Source organism: Epinephelus fuscoguttatus, linkage group LG15, assembly GCF_011397635.1.
Source record: "Epinephelus fuscoguttatus linkage group LG15, E.fuscoguttatus.final_Chr_v1".
Taxonomy (NCBI): domain Eukaryota; kingdom Metazoa; phylum Chordata; class Actinopteri; order Perciformes; family Serranidae; genus Epinephelus; species Epinephelus fuscoguttatus.
This window is the reverse complement of record NC_064766.1, coordinates 33111529-33128525: the sequence shown is the minus strand read 5'-3', so window position 1 is coordinate 33128525 and position 16997 is coordinate 33111529. Positions and strand designations below refer to the sequence as shown.

The 16997-nt window shown below is 40.4% G+C and overlaps 1 protein-coding gene across 1 annotated transcript in view; it reads right to left on the bottom strand.

The window, feature by feature from the left end:
* tnn (tenascin N) overlaps positions 1–11238 on the bottom strand; it is a 55794-nt gene extending 44556 nt beyond the window's left edge. The window contains exon 1 of the mRNA XM_049599243.1: positions 11168–11238. The gene's annotated coding sequence lies outside the window, so the exon portion shown is untranslated. The remainder of the gene's footprint in view (positions 1–11167) is intronic.
* Positions 11239–16997: the final 5759 nt, after the last annotated feature.

Genomic DNA, 16997 nt, shown 5'->3' with positions numbered 1-16997 from the left:
GAGACAATACTGTCTGTCAACACACAGACACCTTTCACTGAAGGCTTCCTGACAAGCTGTAGAAATGTTTGTCTGTGTTTCTAAAAATCTCTGTATTCTCTCAGAGCTTTGACAACAGTGAATGCGCTTAACATTGGGTTAAAATAAACAGAGACAGGGAGGGGAAGACCGCAAGTGAAACAAAGACAAACAGTTGTAGAAAAAAACTTGTATTGGGAATACAGATACACACACAGAGGTAGGAAGGAGAAGAAGAAGACTTGGTCAGTCTGTGCACATTTGCCCTATCCTCTCTAGAGAGCCATTAAGTCTCAGACAGAAAGCAGACTGTTTCGCCAGGTTTCAGCTCAAGAAAAGTCTCATTGGACCAAACCAACAACACTGAGGATGAAAAGAAGGGAAGGTTTAAAAAGTGGAGCTGCGAGGTCGAGCCTTTATGTGCGGTTGCAAACGTGTGGACGTTCCCTACCCCTTCCTCTTTCCCTGACTTTGCAGCAGCTTGCAGACAGAACGGGGGAAACTAAAATGAATAAAACGAAGCTGAAAGCAATTATCGTCTGAGAGCTGGGCTCATATCTTCACAGTTCTGTCTGCCTCCCGCTGCCTTACAGACCACAAGTAGCCCTCGATAAGGCCCTCGCTTCATCACGACCATATAGGCTCTGTTCCCCTTAGTGGGGCTGTCAGATGAAAACCTAACCAACTGAAAAGAAAGAAAAATAACACAACCCGAGCATTAATAAAGCCTTAGTTCTAGACAGAGATAAGTTTTTGAAATAATAAAAATGTGTTTGGAGTAGCTTTTATGTGCCCGGGGCCATTTTCAATCAGTGAAAGTAAATGAAAAAACCAAAGTTGTGAGGTTTCCATGAAAGCAGCCACGTTATGCAATCTGAACACTTTTTTATCAGCCACCCACTCTGGGTATGTGTGTCTCGCTTTCTTTCTTTCTTTCGCTCTCCCTCTACTTCTCTCTCTGCCTCCCTCTCTCTATCATTTTGCATGGCTGAGGGCCCACATCTGTTGCTCATTTTGCGAGGGCTTCTGTGTATTCCCTGAGCCAGCACAGTAGCATTAAAGGTAAATCTACTAGATCGACAGCCCTGTGAGAACATCCATCACCCCAGCACACAGTTATTATAAATATTTATGTTATTATCATGGAGGAAAATTAGTGTTGGCAGCATTGTTGACAGACAATAAAAGATTATCTACAATACAATGTGGTATTAGATATATAAATCGGAAATTGTAACAGAAGATCATTTTTGCAGGAATTAAAGGCTGTCACAGCTGCTCCAAAGGGAGAATAACTTTTTTGATTAGTGCATTTTTGAAAGTTTAAAGAAGCTTAAAATTGATCCAAATTTCAAACTATAACTTTTTAAAATACTCTTTGTATTTTCTTTATTACAATGCAAGACATATTCAGCAATACACTTTGAATAAAATAAGTGACTGAGGAAGTATTCACATTATATACTAAGTAAAAGTAGCTGTACCACACTAAAATACTCCATTACAAGTATTCCTGCATTCAAAGTCTTAAGTGAAAGTACTTTATATGCAGAATAGCACCTGTCAGTGTAATGCTATTTATTACTGGATGATTTATAGGGGTGTTTATCACTGATGCATTAACAGGTGTTGCTTTAACAGGTTGAGCTAACTGTTTGATACTGTTGGGTTCACTCTATAAAAATGCATTATATTTAATAAAACAGCGCTGTTTTGTAAGTAAAGTATTAATTTGTAAAGTAATGAGTAACTAAATCTGTTTAATAAATGTTGTGAAGTAAAAATACAAGTTGTAAAACAGATGTTTAAAGTAAAATGAAAAATTATAATGCTAAAGTAAATGCACTACAAATGCAGGAAAAAACATACCAACATTTTAATGCTCACATAACCTCATTTAGCATCTCATCCCCATGACACATCAGTTATCGCTGACCAAGATTTCCACTACGAAACAACGAAGACAAAGTGTTGCCATGCACACCCAAACTAACATAAGACCACCTTTAGTCCTGAGACACATCATAAATTCCAGGTGTCAAGTTAAACTTAACACTGTCATGTAACTGACAGCAGGGTCAGGGTGAGAGGCTGCAGATGTGGACTGTGTCACTCAAGCCCTACCACCCATCTGGTGATAACCTGGCAGATAGGCTGAGGTGAGACAGGGATAACAAGAAAAGAGGAAGGAAAGACTGCTAAGAACATTTAGATGGATGGAGAGAAAGAAAAGCTGAGAAATAGCCTGTTTCTGGTGTGAATCAGGTTGATAAATAGAAAGAGTACCAGTCACCTTGGGATGAGGTAAATAATAAATAAGAGTGCTTTCTTTGCAAAACAGACCTTTAATTAACAAAGTTGTGTTTCTCTTGATTGTCATAAAAATGCTTTCACTTACTTTTTTTTACTAAATAGAAATGTCATAAAATAAATTACTTTAATCTAACATTGAACTAAACAAAACCTACCTAACAAAACGTCTAAAGAAATGTCACACAGGGTAATTGGACTAATAATGGCGAGGAAACTAAATCATTTAATAAAAATAGGCAGATTGGGGACTGTACAAATGAAGTGCCATTTTTAAATCACTGAGAATGACAAAATGAAAATGTAGCCTTACCCTTGAGGGTTTTCTTTAACTTTCTCCTCCTCTACTCTCTGTCTTCGTCAGCAAGTTTCTCCCTCTGCCACCTGTTGATTCAAAGACCTCAACACTGCCAGTGACTTTTGCTCTCTCCCTCCCTCTTCAATTGCTAAAATCTCTCCCAAATGCCTATAGGCCAATGGGCAGTTAGCTTGGGAGTGTCTCCTCTCCTCCTCTCCTCAAGTGATTGAATGAAAAGGGAGAGGGAGAGGAGGAGGAGAAAGATAATGAGCAGTATTTACTACTCTTTTCTTCTGAGCTAATCATGCCTCTTACCTTGCCTCTTCATCGTCTCAACACTTTTGTCAGAACTTTTAATAATAATAATAATAATAATTATAATAATAATAACAGTAATTTTCCTCCTGTCTACATGTGTTTGGTTACTGTAGCAGAGGCTGTTGAATTTAATCTCTTTAGCAGAAGGAGTAGGGTCTTAAACACAGTAACTGGATAAAGGTTGGATTCAAGGGGGAAAGATTGGCGCCAAGAAAAACGTAGAGACGGCTTAGGATAGAGGGAACCACTGCTGAGAGGTTATGTTTGAAAAAATACATTTTTAAAAGTCTACACAAGAAAGCACTTATAAGAAAGGGCAAATTATGAATCAAATAACATGCTCACAGCGGTGGCATACAGATCTTATTAGAGTCTGAGACAAAAAAGAGCTCTGTTTCCTGGAATCAAACCTTCTGGGGGTGTGGGGGTTTTGAAAATGGTGATAATAATCACAAGACTCTTGGATAATTTGTTTTTGGTCGGATGATTGGCAGCGAGACACCATAAAGTCTTGATATGATTTGACACTTGCGCACTATTCCCTCCAAAATGTTCCTCAGGTTATTCCTGTAAGAACAAGCCACCACTAAGAGTGCTGTGAGGACACATAACAGGCTAAGTCCTTGAAGCCGACAGGAATACCACAAGCATCTTGATCAAAAATGTACCCCCTCAGACCACTGCTCTGTAGCACACAAAGGTTTGGTTTCTGTTATACAAGGATAGACCATGCAGGCTACTAAGTGCACACAAGGACAGAACACACACATCAGCATCTACCACCATGAACATCACCAAAGACCCCAGGTGTCAAGGTTGGCAATATTTTACGCTGACAGCAGCTGTTTGTCTCCTAAATATATAAGTCAGGTTTCGGATTTCTGCGGGAACCCAGACGATGGTGGAATTGTTGAAGTGAAACTGGAGCTGAAGCTGAGGGGCCAGGTGTGGTTGTTTGTACAGAACAAATGTCGCTTGAACTTTTAATCTTTGACATGTTGGACAATAAGTTGTTGTTCCCTCTGTCTTTTTACCCAGTATATGATTAGATGTTTGGCATCATCGCACCTGGCACACAAGGAGACAACTAGCAAAACATGAAAACCAAGACTGAGATGTATTAGTGAACCACAGCAGCTGAAGGCAGCGGTGCCCCCACATATTCTTTATAGAAGCTGCCAAATTGGGCCACTGAATACTGTGGGGTGGCAAACCAAAAGCCATAATTGAGTTTCAGGGATTCTATTATGGTGTTGTAGTACGTAGGCAAGTTAAAAACTACGTCAATGTGAGACATAAAGAATCTCTATAAACAGATATTTGCAAATGTATGCAGAATCTGTAGACGACGGGACAAGATTTTGGTGTCTAAAGTGTTCTGGTTTCCATTTGAAGTCTGTTTGTAGTCCGAGTAGTATTGACCAACCATGTTGAGACAACAGGTTAACAGTTCGTGTGGATAGGTGGAACAAACTGGCTGATATGCAAACTCGGAACCCATCTGATGGCAAGTTCACTTTTTATAAGCTTTTTAAAAAATGTATCTGCATTCATATAGAACTATAATTTATTGTAGAGATTAGCCAAAATGACCAACACAAGAAAGACAAAGTTTGCTGGCTACACAGGATCAGCCTGACATATTGGCCCTCGCCCCCAGACGCTTTATCATCATTAGACAATAGCTGATGGGTTCCGATATTGCAAAATCACATACTGATAGCTTCTTATTTAATTAATGTTAGTAATTACCTGATGTGCATATACTAATAAGCTTACACATGAAGATGTATTATGCACAATTTTCCTAAAAAAACCCCCACAATCATCAGCCATCACCTATGACCCACAAGAAGTGTGTGGAAGTGTATTTATCTACAAAGATTCTGCCCTCTGCCTGTCTGGTCTTCTTTTCTTCTTATTTTCTGTGCTTGGGACATTTATGAGTGTGTACCCACACAGCACTGGTAGCGACCTGGTGCCCGGTCACAACCTTTAGCTCTGTTTTGCTCTCTTGTGACTCATGAGGGAAGTATTTGCCTTAGCAGCGATGCTTCACTATGTTGACTAGCTATTTAGCTAACTTTGTCTGTATGTCCTTTAATGCTGGGCAGATATTGTGTAATGGTTTAATCAGAGCTTTTTTGTTGCACAGCTTTAACTTGAAATAACGCTCCTAAGAGGTGTTAGACTGAAACGAAATAAAATGTCAGCAGTAAAAACGAAACATAGTGAACTAAAAGCCATCCCTTAATCTGAGGGGGAACTCCACAGTTGCGGGAAATCTTCTCAGCATTTGTGTTTATTGAGGAAGCAGTGGGGATGAAGGTAAATCATGCTGGATTTTGTTTTTATTACAGCATGTTTGCCAGTTTTTAGAAAAATATAAGAACAAAAAGAACAAGGATTATGTTGTTAGCACAGAGAGGAAACATAATTCTTAAAAGATAATATCTGTGGTTCTGCTACAGTGTCTGCAGTGTTTTTAGGAGCAAACTGCTCCTTGGACTGAGGACAGAGATGAATGAATCACCGGATGCTCCATAATGACACAGTCATTATCAGGGTTTACACTTCCTCTGAAAGTTAAGATGTAACCTTGGAACATCAGTGCATGTAATGCTTGGCCTCAGATTTGGTGCTGCAGTGGAGCTTTCTCCCCATCTTACTAATTTCCATGATCAGAGAGCTATGAAACTAGGACACTTTCAATTAGGCTATGCGGAGAGAATAAAGACTACAAAGATTAATTAAGTTGCCTTGAATTTTCATTTCATCGTGTTGAAAGATTCTTTTTAACATGAACAAAGGTCCACGGTTTTTATCATCAAAAAGAGGAATGGATGTATTAATTAACTTTGACAGAGTGGAGGGTGAAATCACCTGGAATCAGATTGTTATGGAAGACAGAGAAGAAGAAAGGAAGACTGGTATCCCATTAACAGATAAAAAAAAAAATCCCCTCACCATATTGTTTATACACGAGATATCAAGACTGAAGAGTACTGTTGTATGGCTTTGCATTAAAAACTACCTCCATGTTGGTCTGACGTCCATAGACCTCCCACAGAGACTTTAAATAGGAGTCACGTAGTACATTAACAGCAGTATACAGCATTTCTCATAAATTCCTGTATATAAAACTACTACAACATAAATGCAACTACATGAAACAGCAGGACGTATACTGCTAGCCAGTGTGTGTGGTATGTGTGCATGTTGGTAACAGGGTCAGCATGTGTATTTGCTTGTGTCCTTCATGTCTGTGTGTGAGAGTACAGATGTGAGCAGACTGTTGCTTGCTTATCTGAGATCAGCTTCAAATGGTTGGACTCAGTTACCGACTCTGGGATCTGGATGTGGACGGGCAAACTGGTTCCCAACCGGGACAGTGGAATGCAGTAACACGCACTGACCAATCACTCAAATACCAAAGTTGTCAGCGTGTTTGTCACAAACGTCAACAGGCATTAAGTTTCTATTTCAGCTGACAACTCGTCCACAAGTGCTTTTACTAATTTTGGGAACATTCGGTACATCAAAAGATGTTTTTGCTTTGGCCCTTTGTGGTTTGGTTGAAAATATCAACCAATCACAACCTTGAGAAACATTATTTCTTCCATCCTTCCTGTGAAAATCTAGAACCACAGTCAGATGCTGTAGTTTAGGAGTTGCTTTGCATTAAATTGTAAAAATGAGAATGTAACAGCGTGTCATTTATGCTTTATCGATCCATCTCCTCATGTCTTACACCATCTTTCTATCCATTCATCTCTCCTTTCTATTTCAGACTAAGAAATGCGTCCATCATTCCTAACAAAACAAGGGGAATCCTCAGCTTCACTGAATATAAAGGATACGCAGAATGTAAGATCGCCACATTGAACATCATTCATGCATTCGTCTGCTGCTGTGACATGCTGGTTGGGAAGTGATGACATTTACAGCACTTCATGGGACAATGAGAAAATATCTCATGCACGTCACGATACTTTCAGGGAAATGTGACTGTTTTCCATTGTAAGTGCTTGTTTTTAGCTCATGTCGGGAAACATACTCCACATTAGCAACAGATGTCATGGAGCTCCCGCAGAAATCGCAGCAGGGAGAATTTTATTGATGTTTCCTTTAATGTGATGCGTGTCTGTACTTTGTTTCCTCTCCCTGAACTCTTATTAGAAGTGCTCACACACCTTCAGTTCCCCTTCAAGTTATTCTTGCTCTTTTACTGCCAGACTAGGAGTTGATATCAAAATTAAAACCATGACAAGCAAAAAGGTCAACCCACTTGCTGAACATCTGGTCTATTCCAACTGATTTGGCCTGTACGCAATAAGAAAGTGCTTGTTTCAACCATCTCCATCTGTCAGTTTATTTTACTGTCTTTTGCTGCCCTAGAGTAATACTAGGCAGATTTTTTTGGTAACTGTTGCAAGGAGTAGAGCCAGTGCTCTTTTGCATTGAAAGGGGTCAATTGAGGTGGTTTGGGCATTTGATCAGGATGCCTCCTGGGCGCCTCCTGTTAGAGGTGTTCTGGGCACATCCAACTGGTAGGAGGCCCCAGACCAGACCCAGAACATGCTGGAGGGAATACGTATCTTGTCTGACCGGGGAACGCCTTGGGGTCCCCCAGTAGTAGCTGGAAAGTGTTGCTGGGGAGAAGGACGTCTAGAATGCTTTGCTCAGCCTGCTGCCCCCGCGACCCAGCTTCGGATAAGCACTTGAAAATGGATGGAAATGGATGGATGTTTGTAGCAAGTGTCACCAATGAAAGTGAAAGTCAACCCCAGATCAACATATTCTCATACAACGGTTTGCAATATACGTAAAGAATTAGAGCCCCATGAATGGCGTCGTTCATTACGTTGGTTAGGTTTAAACAAGTTAAGTTATGTAGGTTAGGTTTAGGAAAAAAAAAATAGATAGGCATTGTCACATCACATATTTAACATAAAGTTATATACTTAAAGCAGCTGTGCGGAACTTTTTACCATTTATAAAACTGTCTCTAGTTCGTATCACCCCCCCCTTGAAGATCCGCATATTTATTTGAACCCAACAGCGACAAAAAAGCCTTTCTCTATATGACTATTTAGCGTAGCCTGCCTCGGGTCAGACACAGCAGAAGTCAGCAAACCAGAATACGGCACCTGGAGGCGTAAGTAAGTCTGCATGCCCGCAGCGGCCCGCAGCCATTAAACCACAGAAGAAGAGGGAGCCGTGTTTATGAGTAGGATTTAAGAAACAGGCTAAATGACATGTAGTAGGGAGTAGTGAATGATTTCTGACACATTGCAAACTCTTGTACAGTAGGTGGTGGTATGCACCTGGAAGTTGTTTGCGATCCGCCAATAAATTGAGAGAAGAAGAAGAGCCGTGTTTACAGAGCGTGTTCTTCGAGTAAGCAGTACGCAACGGGCATTGCTGAACACATAACAGTTTTACCAGATGTGTCTATAAGGACTTGGTTGTACTTTCGATGTCATTGCAGATAAAGAAGGAGCACCATCTAAAAGAAAAAGAACAGAAGAAGGCTAAACGGGACAGTGATAGGGCTCGAGCTCAAACGCGTGTAAACCTCGGTCGGGCATTCACCAAGTGGGGAGAGCTGAGAGATTTGAAAGGTTTTAAAACTGATCCCAGGTTGGCCCTTTTCCAAGTCGACAGGTATGTGATTTTTGTTTTTATTTAGAGAATATACCACAACTTATTAGACGTTGTTTCACTTCAATATATGACGACATAGAAGTTATAAGCAAGCTAAATGTAATGTTAGCTGATGTGAACCACTTTTGTCTAGTAATGTTACAACAAACACCACAAAATTATCTGTGACTGTGACCATGAACACAAATATACAGCAGGCAGTTGTCCTCAGTTCATAAGAAATTCAGAGCTACATCAGAACATTTATGATTTTCCTCTCGCTCTCCAAAACAAATGCATGCGGTAACTGCCGGTTGCAGTTGAGATTTTACGAATGAAACCGAAGGCTGCAGTCGGAATTTTACGACACCAGGCTGTGGGTGTCATACCACTTCGACCAAAAGGGGCACTATAATCAACGAAAACGGAAAGTTCTGCACAGCTGCTTTAATGTAAAGTTAGTTTGGAAAAGTAAAATGGCACCATCGTACCTTAAAATGACTCAAAGTTCCCTTTGGTTCACGCAGGACAAGAGCAGCCAGTCTTGGGGTACCCACTAGCTCACCTGGTAGAGCAGGTGCCCCACATACAAAGGCTGTGTCCTTGCTGCAGGAGCCACTGGTTTGATTCTAACCCACAGCGCCTTCCTGCATGTTATCCCCCCTCTTTCTCCTGCTTTTACTCTATAGCTGTCCATTTGAATAAAGGCAAAAAGCCCCCCAAAAATATCTTTAAAAAAAGAACATCAGTCTCCTGGGGAAAAGTCCTGTGTTTGTTTGACCCATCCACCCAAAGTTCCTCATAGAATGGCTACTATGATGTTCTACGAATTAGCGCCCCATGAATGACATCACGTTCTTAATGTAAAGTTATGTAATTAACGCAGTTTCTGCGGTTAGGTTTAGGAAAAGAAACATGGTGAGGACGGACCTTAAAATGACTCAAAGCTCACTCAAAGTTCACACAGTTGTGAACGCACATCTCCTGGGGAATGTCCTATGGGAAAGTCTGTTGCTTTGTGACCCCAACCTGCCTCCTTACAAGACTGCTCGGGACCACCTCCTTGTTTACTCCTGTCGTGGGTTATGCATGAATTGCTGGCTCATGATTATGTGGGGCGTGTATGAATTTAGGTGCATTGCTTTTTGTAGAAAAACCTATGAAACTGTTTGAGAACAGCCTGATGCACTCCCCCAACCTGCCTCCTTAGGCAGAGTTTCACTCTTTATACTACTTCCGTCTTTCCTCTATGCAGTGCATTGGTCACGTGATTGCAGCCTTTCTGATTACGGACATTATTTACAAATTCTAGTGCATTACTTTTTGTAGGTATATGTATGAATAGCACATGATTACAGCCTGCCCAGATTCACTCTTGTTTTCGAACGAGCTTTGTCCACTTCGCATTTGCCTTGCTATATTTGTGTTTTTTTCTGCACTATGTCCTCAATTTTTAAAGCTTCCTCTCAAATGCATGCTGCTTAAGGTCTGGCACCATGTTGCCAAAATCCTGAATGGTATACCTTTAAAGCAAAATTGATCAGATTCCTTTACCCTATGATGCTTTCCCCTAAGTTTTAAACACCTTGACCATGCATCAGTAGCCTCTCTTACACTGTGTGATGGATAAGACTACCTCACTATTTTATTATGCATTTACTGTCACATTCTAGATGGAAAAAATGTCCAAATGAATTAACACTTCCAGAAAGAAAACTAGCCAGAATAAATACTGACAGATTTACAATACACAAAAATGTCTAGAAATGACTGGTGAGGCTGTACAATAACAACAACCTTAATTGTGATAAATCCCCTTGTTTCTTGTGTCCCCTTGATGACAGTGAAAAATATTGGCCCAGACAATACTTCATCTACTTTTCAATTAGGCTAGGATCTGGTTAGTTGGCTTGGTCATGGCATGTGGTTTACATTTTTTTCCTCATGCTCTTTAAACATTGAGGCCAAACACAAGCTTAAAAAACAAAAGAGATCGCCATTATCAGGATAGAAAGTTTTTGTTGTAAGTGGAAGAATGTCCCTCATCATGGTTTTGTATTTATGGGGTGCTCAGTGACCTCACCAAAACCCTTCAGTGGCCCGTAAACTGCAGTTAGCTAATCATAGATGCTGTCTCCGGGCATTGCTGCCAGCTGGTCGCTAAGCTACAGTTTAGGAAGCATCCTATAAAGCTGAGTCAAGACATTGTGGTGGGACAACAATAGTTACAGTGTTGCTCATTTAAGCTGAAATGCATTGTTAAAATCCTCATCGCGCCACATTCTTTCCTATGAGACTACAAGAGGAGAGCAACATGAGTAGTTACTTTAAAATTAAAAGCTTCACTTTAAATGTACTACCTCGTGAGAAAGGGCAAAGCTATTTTCAAATGATTTCCATAGGTTCTTGGTTATTTTGTTGTGCAGGAGTATACAAATTTACAGTGCATTCCTGTCTCTTACCCACATGACTTTCATCAAAGATTCATTATAATGAGCACTAATAAATCAAAGTCAACAAAGTTATGTCAGAATATATTATGCAGTGTTTGTGAAGATATGAGCATGGCTGACATACCTCGATCTTCCCTCTCGACACAGTCTTTTCAGCAGGTTTTGGATTTGAGTTTGAATGCTTCCTAAATAGAGGAAGTAATTTATTGTCCACTCCTCTTCGTCTGCTGCAGCTCTTTGCTATCATCTTGCTTTTCCTGCCTGCTAAGATAAATAGCAGCCCTCCTGATGCTCATATATTTCTGGTTAGAACAGCCATATGTGAGGACTTGCACGCAGTGTTTACAAAAGGAATTTAAGCTGCCTAATGTCCTGCCACAATCAACAAGGTACCTGAGACATTACCGATTATGCTAAAGGTGTCATTAACTGAGCTAACAAATGCAGTATTTATTACAATGTGTTTTTTGTCACAAATGTTGGTTATCTATACAAACTTTACCTTAAAGCAGAGGCCTTCAACCTTTTTCGGGCTAAGGACTCCTTAGTTGAAATTAAGGAGAGACAGAAAAATGAAGTTAAGGTAATATTTAATACAGAATATGAGTGTACAGCTTAACAGATGATTTGTGTTAATTAAGATTTAACAGAAGTCTTTGGTGCTTGGACACCAAAGACACCTAGAGCTTCGTTAGCTTACTATTTACAAATAGACCTATTGGGTTGGAGAAAAAAAGTGTTGGCATACCACATGTTTGGATATTTCTGGGTGTGGTGTCAGTCTCAGGAATACCTCAACATTTTGGAAAAAATGCTTTTACTTTTGTGCTTAGATGCCTTAACTTGCTCTGTCCCAGTATCTCTAAAGCTCACCAATTAATATTTTGTAAATTGTATAAATTATATATTGTTTGGTTTATTCATACAAAAACTGTAGCATAAAGTTGATAACTTGTGGTTTTATAAGGGATCATATGCTGGGCTATTTCTTGGCTTAGAGCAGTACCTTTGTGTTGTTGAGGTTGGTGGCCCACTGTCTCCAGTCTTTATGCTAAGCTAAGCTAATCATCGCCTGGCTATAGCTTTATATTTAACAGGCAGATATGAGAGTAGTATTAGTCTTCTCATCTTAAGTGAATTTCCTAAAATGTCAAATTATTATTTTTTAATTACAATCAAAGGTTGGCACGCAACGTGGAGACACTTAAGGCTGCTACGTTGTTTGAATAATCAACCTGGTCTCACTCTGATGGCGTCGAAATGTGGTGCTTGGGCAGTGACTCGTGGTGTCAGACACTGATGAAAAAAGCCGTCTTTTGACATTGGCATGATACACGGCCAGTCATCGTTATAGTTTAACGGCACTTGGCGGCATCAGGGGGAATCGCGGCAGGACAAGAACGAAACCTAAGGCGGCAAAAGTCCAAGTAGGGTAGGCAGGACAGGTGGTGGATGGGTCCAACAAACACCGACTTTCACCTGGAAGAATGTTGTTTATGTTCTGTAAGATTCTAAAGCCAAACCCTGTTGTTTTTTCCGAAACCTAACCACATGCTTTTGTTGTGTACAAAGAGACTGTATGTAAACATTACATTTCCTCTGAAAGACAAGGCATGTAACAGGCAGAACTTGACACGGCATCCCAGAACTTCAACAACCAACGCACCCAGGGTACCTTTCACGTCATATCTGGAAGTGGAAGGTCCATGACCAAACATTGACATGTGATGAGGTCGGAGTGAGAACATGTTGGATTAATTTGCACGTTAATATATTTTTTAGAGCTGTTGTTTTTGTCATTAGTAATTTCACACAGAACACTGATATTAAACGATGAAAAAGTGATGTTATCTGTAATGAAGATTATAAAACTACAACACAGAGGCTCCAAAGTCTGAGGCAAGGTGGCAAACTTTATTCCTCCTTTCAGCCTTGACAAAGGCAGCGCATACTAGATCCACTCCTTCCGTTCTAACCTTAAACAATAAAAGCCCCAGGTGTACATTATGTAACTGTTTACCAGGGTGAACTTAAAAAGACTCAGAGCATGTCACTCAAAGGAAACTCCTTGAAAAGTATTAAAGTAGTTTAGGCTATACAAGAGCTTAGCTCAGACGGATTGCCAGATGCTGCACTGGGTCAATGGTTGTTTAAATTTTCCAGCAAATCTGTTCGTATCAAAACCTTTTATTGAACAAGTGTCGCAACTGTTGCAAATTTACAAGGCTGCTGTTATGAATAACTTTGATTCGAAATATTTGCTGGTGAGAATTTTGCATCTTGTGTCGATTATTCGTCACCCTCCTGGTGTATATCAGAAGGACTTTCCAGTTAAGAATATCTGAGGCTTTTGACCACGTTGTTATGGCATCGACTATTTATATCTACTTCATGTCTTTCTGTGGCTCAAACGACCACTTTCAGTAACTAAAACCCGAACCTTTCAAGTAAATATACAAAAAGCACATTAGCTCTTGTCTTTGAACCATACGGTATATTTAATTACTCACAGGCTAACTTTGTTTCCTCGTGGATCTGGAAACTGTTGATTGAGGGGGGTGATTTGATCTGAAGGGGAGCTACACTATGAGGGGCTTTGTGCGAAATGGGAACTGACAGATGGATCCAAATAGCACCCACAGATATCCAACACATGAAATATGTTTAAAGACTAGATGTCTGGCTAGTCTGGGTGGTATTAGGCTACATTAACACAGCCAACTCAAAGCTGACAATTTTCCATCATTGTGGTAAAATAGTTGATTTTTTTCTGTTCCCATCTAAACATTTAAAAATAGGGACAACATGTTTTCTCATTGTTTATGTGGAAATGACAAGATCAGATCAGAGGAAGCCGGGCCAAAGCCGGCATCAGTGTCACATTCTGCATGTTTACACTTATGAAATGTCTCGGAGGATGTTTTCATTTTATTTTGACCAGTGTAAACTGAACGTGTGTGACTTTGGTGGAGAGCAGATCAGATTAGAGGACGCAGTGTAGATAAAGCCTAAGTCATTTAAGGGGAAACAAACTAATGCCACATGGAGGTTTGGGGAATGTGTTCCTCTCAAAGCCCTTGTTGTGTGTGTTCAACTTTCTTTGATGCCTACCACATTGTGCACATACAAACAAACTTGTGGGCACACATAAGCCCTCACATACACATACAAACCCGCATTAAATGCATGTTTATAAACTATAAGAGGTTGCCCTGTCTCCATCTGTCGTCAATCTTTAATGCACACCACAGTTGAGTTTTTTTCAGCCATGCAGTATAGAAAAGGCAACATATGTGCAGTAATTGTTCATCTACGTTGTGATTATCTGCTAATGTTGTTCAACCACTGTGAGCAGTCAACACACCCGGCTTTCAGATTCAAAGATTATTTTTAATGTGGCTTCTGTTTTGTTAGACAGCATATGGTAAAGACCAACAGAAATGATCTGATAATAACGTGAAACAATGGCTGTGGTCTGGACTCAGACTTATGACATCATGAGTACAGTAAACATCTGCATCAGATCACAACTTTAATAACAGGAAGCAGTTTTAATGGGACCTATTATGCTTTTTCTTGATGTTACAATGTCGGATGTTCATATTAAACGTGGTCAAAGTCTCAAATAATGAGGTAAACATATGTAGAAGGAATCCCAGTGAGAAAAACCTCAGGCCTCAGACCGTTCTGAATAACCTGTTTCCTATGGTTTCTCCTACTGTGAGTACAAGATGACGTCTTCATGGGGTCATCTGCTCCGGACATGCTACTGCAAGTGTTTACATTACATACTGTAGACTACACTGCTACATATAGCATGTAGCTTGTATGTAATCTTGGATGCCGATGTTGTTTATTTCCCCTTGATTTCTGATCACATTGCTGCTGGAACATGTCCAGTTGTGTTATATAGGGGGTCACATTATTAAATAACCTGAAGTTTTGTGGGCACTATATAGTGCAGTGTGTTTGCTAGCTGCTACGTTGCTCACCTGGCAGCTGCAACTCCACCACTATTTCCTTCCATGCTTACGTGATCATGGTAAGAGCTGGTGGACACATCATGGCATCATAGAACATTAAGGCCTCTGCTGCCACAACTCGACCAGGTTTTTGTCTTTGCTGGAATCCAAATCATTGCTTTTGGTGTGTTTTGCCTCCATGGCAATCTGCTATCCGTCTGTTTTTTTGGGTTTGGCGCCAGTGCATCATTTTGTACTGCATTTCTATTGGTTAGTTAGTAGGCTTAGGTCGTAACAGCAGTCACACTGTGTGATAGTCGTCCCAAATTTCTGACACTGTCAGAATTTTATCCCAGACTGTCTTTAACCACAAGACCATGACAACGACCATCCTCGAACCCCTCACTGTGCGATGTAGGTCCACCATTTTAGGGCCACGACCAAAGATATTGCCACGTTTCTTTTCAACATGGCCCACGATCTTTCATGTGGGACAGCCAAAAATCGCACAGTGTATACCGGGCTTTAGGCAGAGTAAGGCGGGTCATGCCTTCGCCATCCTAGGAAAAAAACATTCACTTTCATTAGAGGTGCTTAAGACATTTTTGTCCATTTCCAAAATTCAAAACTCCCTTTCAAATCTCAACTTTCAGCACGGAAATCCATTATTTGACCTTGTAATGCATTTTTATCCCAGCAACAATAAGAAATGGCTAAATGACAGGTGGACATTTTTGTCCACTTGAAGGGTCATGGATAGGATAAAAATGCATTACAGGGTCAAATAATGGATTTTCATGCTGAAAGTTGGGATTTTCAAATTTAACCCAAAATAACCCCCTTTGCCAAAAATCACCCCTGTGACCTTTTGTTGGACACTACAAAAGTTTCTAGAAAATGGACATTTTTGTCCACTTGAAGGGTCATGGATGTAACTTTTTTGAAGGGTAACATAAGGGTTAAATAGACAGGCACTAAAATGGAGCATTATAGACAGAGCATGAATACAGGTGTTCCAGCCCAGTACATAGAAAATAGTGTTTTTTGAATATTAAAGCATGTAAACATGTTCCACTTAAACCCAAAGTACAAGTATGAACCTGAAAATGGGTATAACAGGTCCCCCTTACACAAACTACAGTAAAAATGAAGGCACTTAAATTCACAGAATGAGATGGACCTGCCATCAGAATGATAATTAATGAGTCCTTATTCATGTGCGTGGAGTCAGTGCAAGCACATTAGCAAATGAGTTAATTGGAACAGACAGCAAGTCAAGCAGCAGTTTGACGGATGAGCTGGTGTCAACAGCTGTTACAGAGCTTCCTGCATGGGCTGATGTGGATACCAGTCCTCAGGGTCAGGTCATCCTGTCATGAGACGCCGCGTAGAGACCTGACCCCGTGGTCCACTGGCTGACATAACCCAGCCCCGCTCACGCTTTTTGATCTCTTGGACTCAGCGCTGGTTTCTTTGAGGCTCAGAGGAGAGAAACAAGGTGAGAATTTAAAAAGCTCAAGCAGGTAAAGCTGCATTCACCTCCTGCCAACAGTTGTGGCTGATGCTCTTTTTATAGAATCAGTGGAGGAGACTGAGGTGAGACTGCTTCTATAGAAGTAACTACCCATGGAGACAAAATCCTGTGTAACTCATCGAGGTGTTACAGCTGCATTTGTGACAAATGAAAAAAAAAAATTACCGCTGTGTGAGATATCTGATTTCAGGCGACAGTAAAAACAAAGTTAAGATAGCCTTTGACTGATAGGCCAAGACCTTTAGGGTCTCCACTGGAAACTTAAGGCACCCAGTTACAGACAGAGTGACAGTGATTAATAACATACCATTCATGTCATCTCATAGGGGGCTCTAAATAACTCATTTCCTTCTTGTATTAATACCATTCAGACGCAAACATGGAAAAAGTGAGGTCATATGAATCAACACTTCCTCAAACTCTGACCAAAAGGAAATTATTTCAGCTTTGTAAAACGG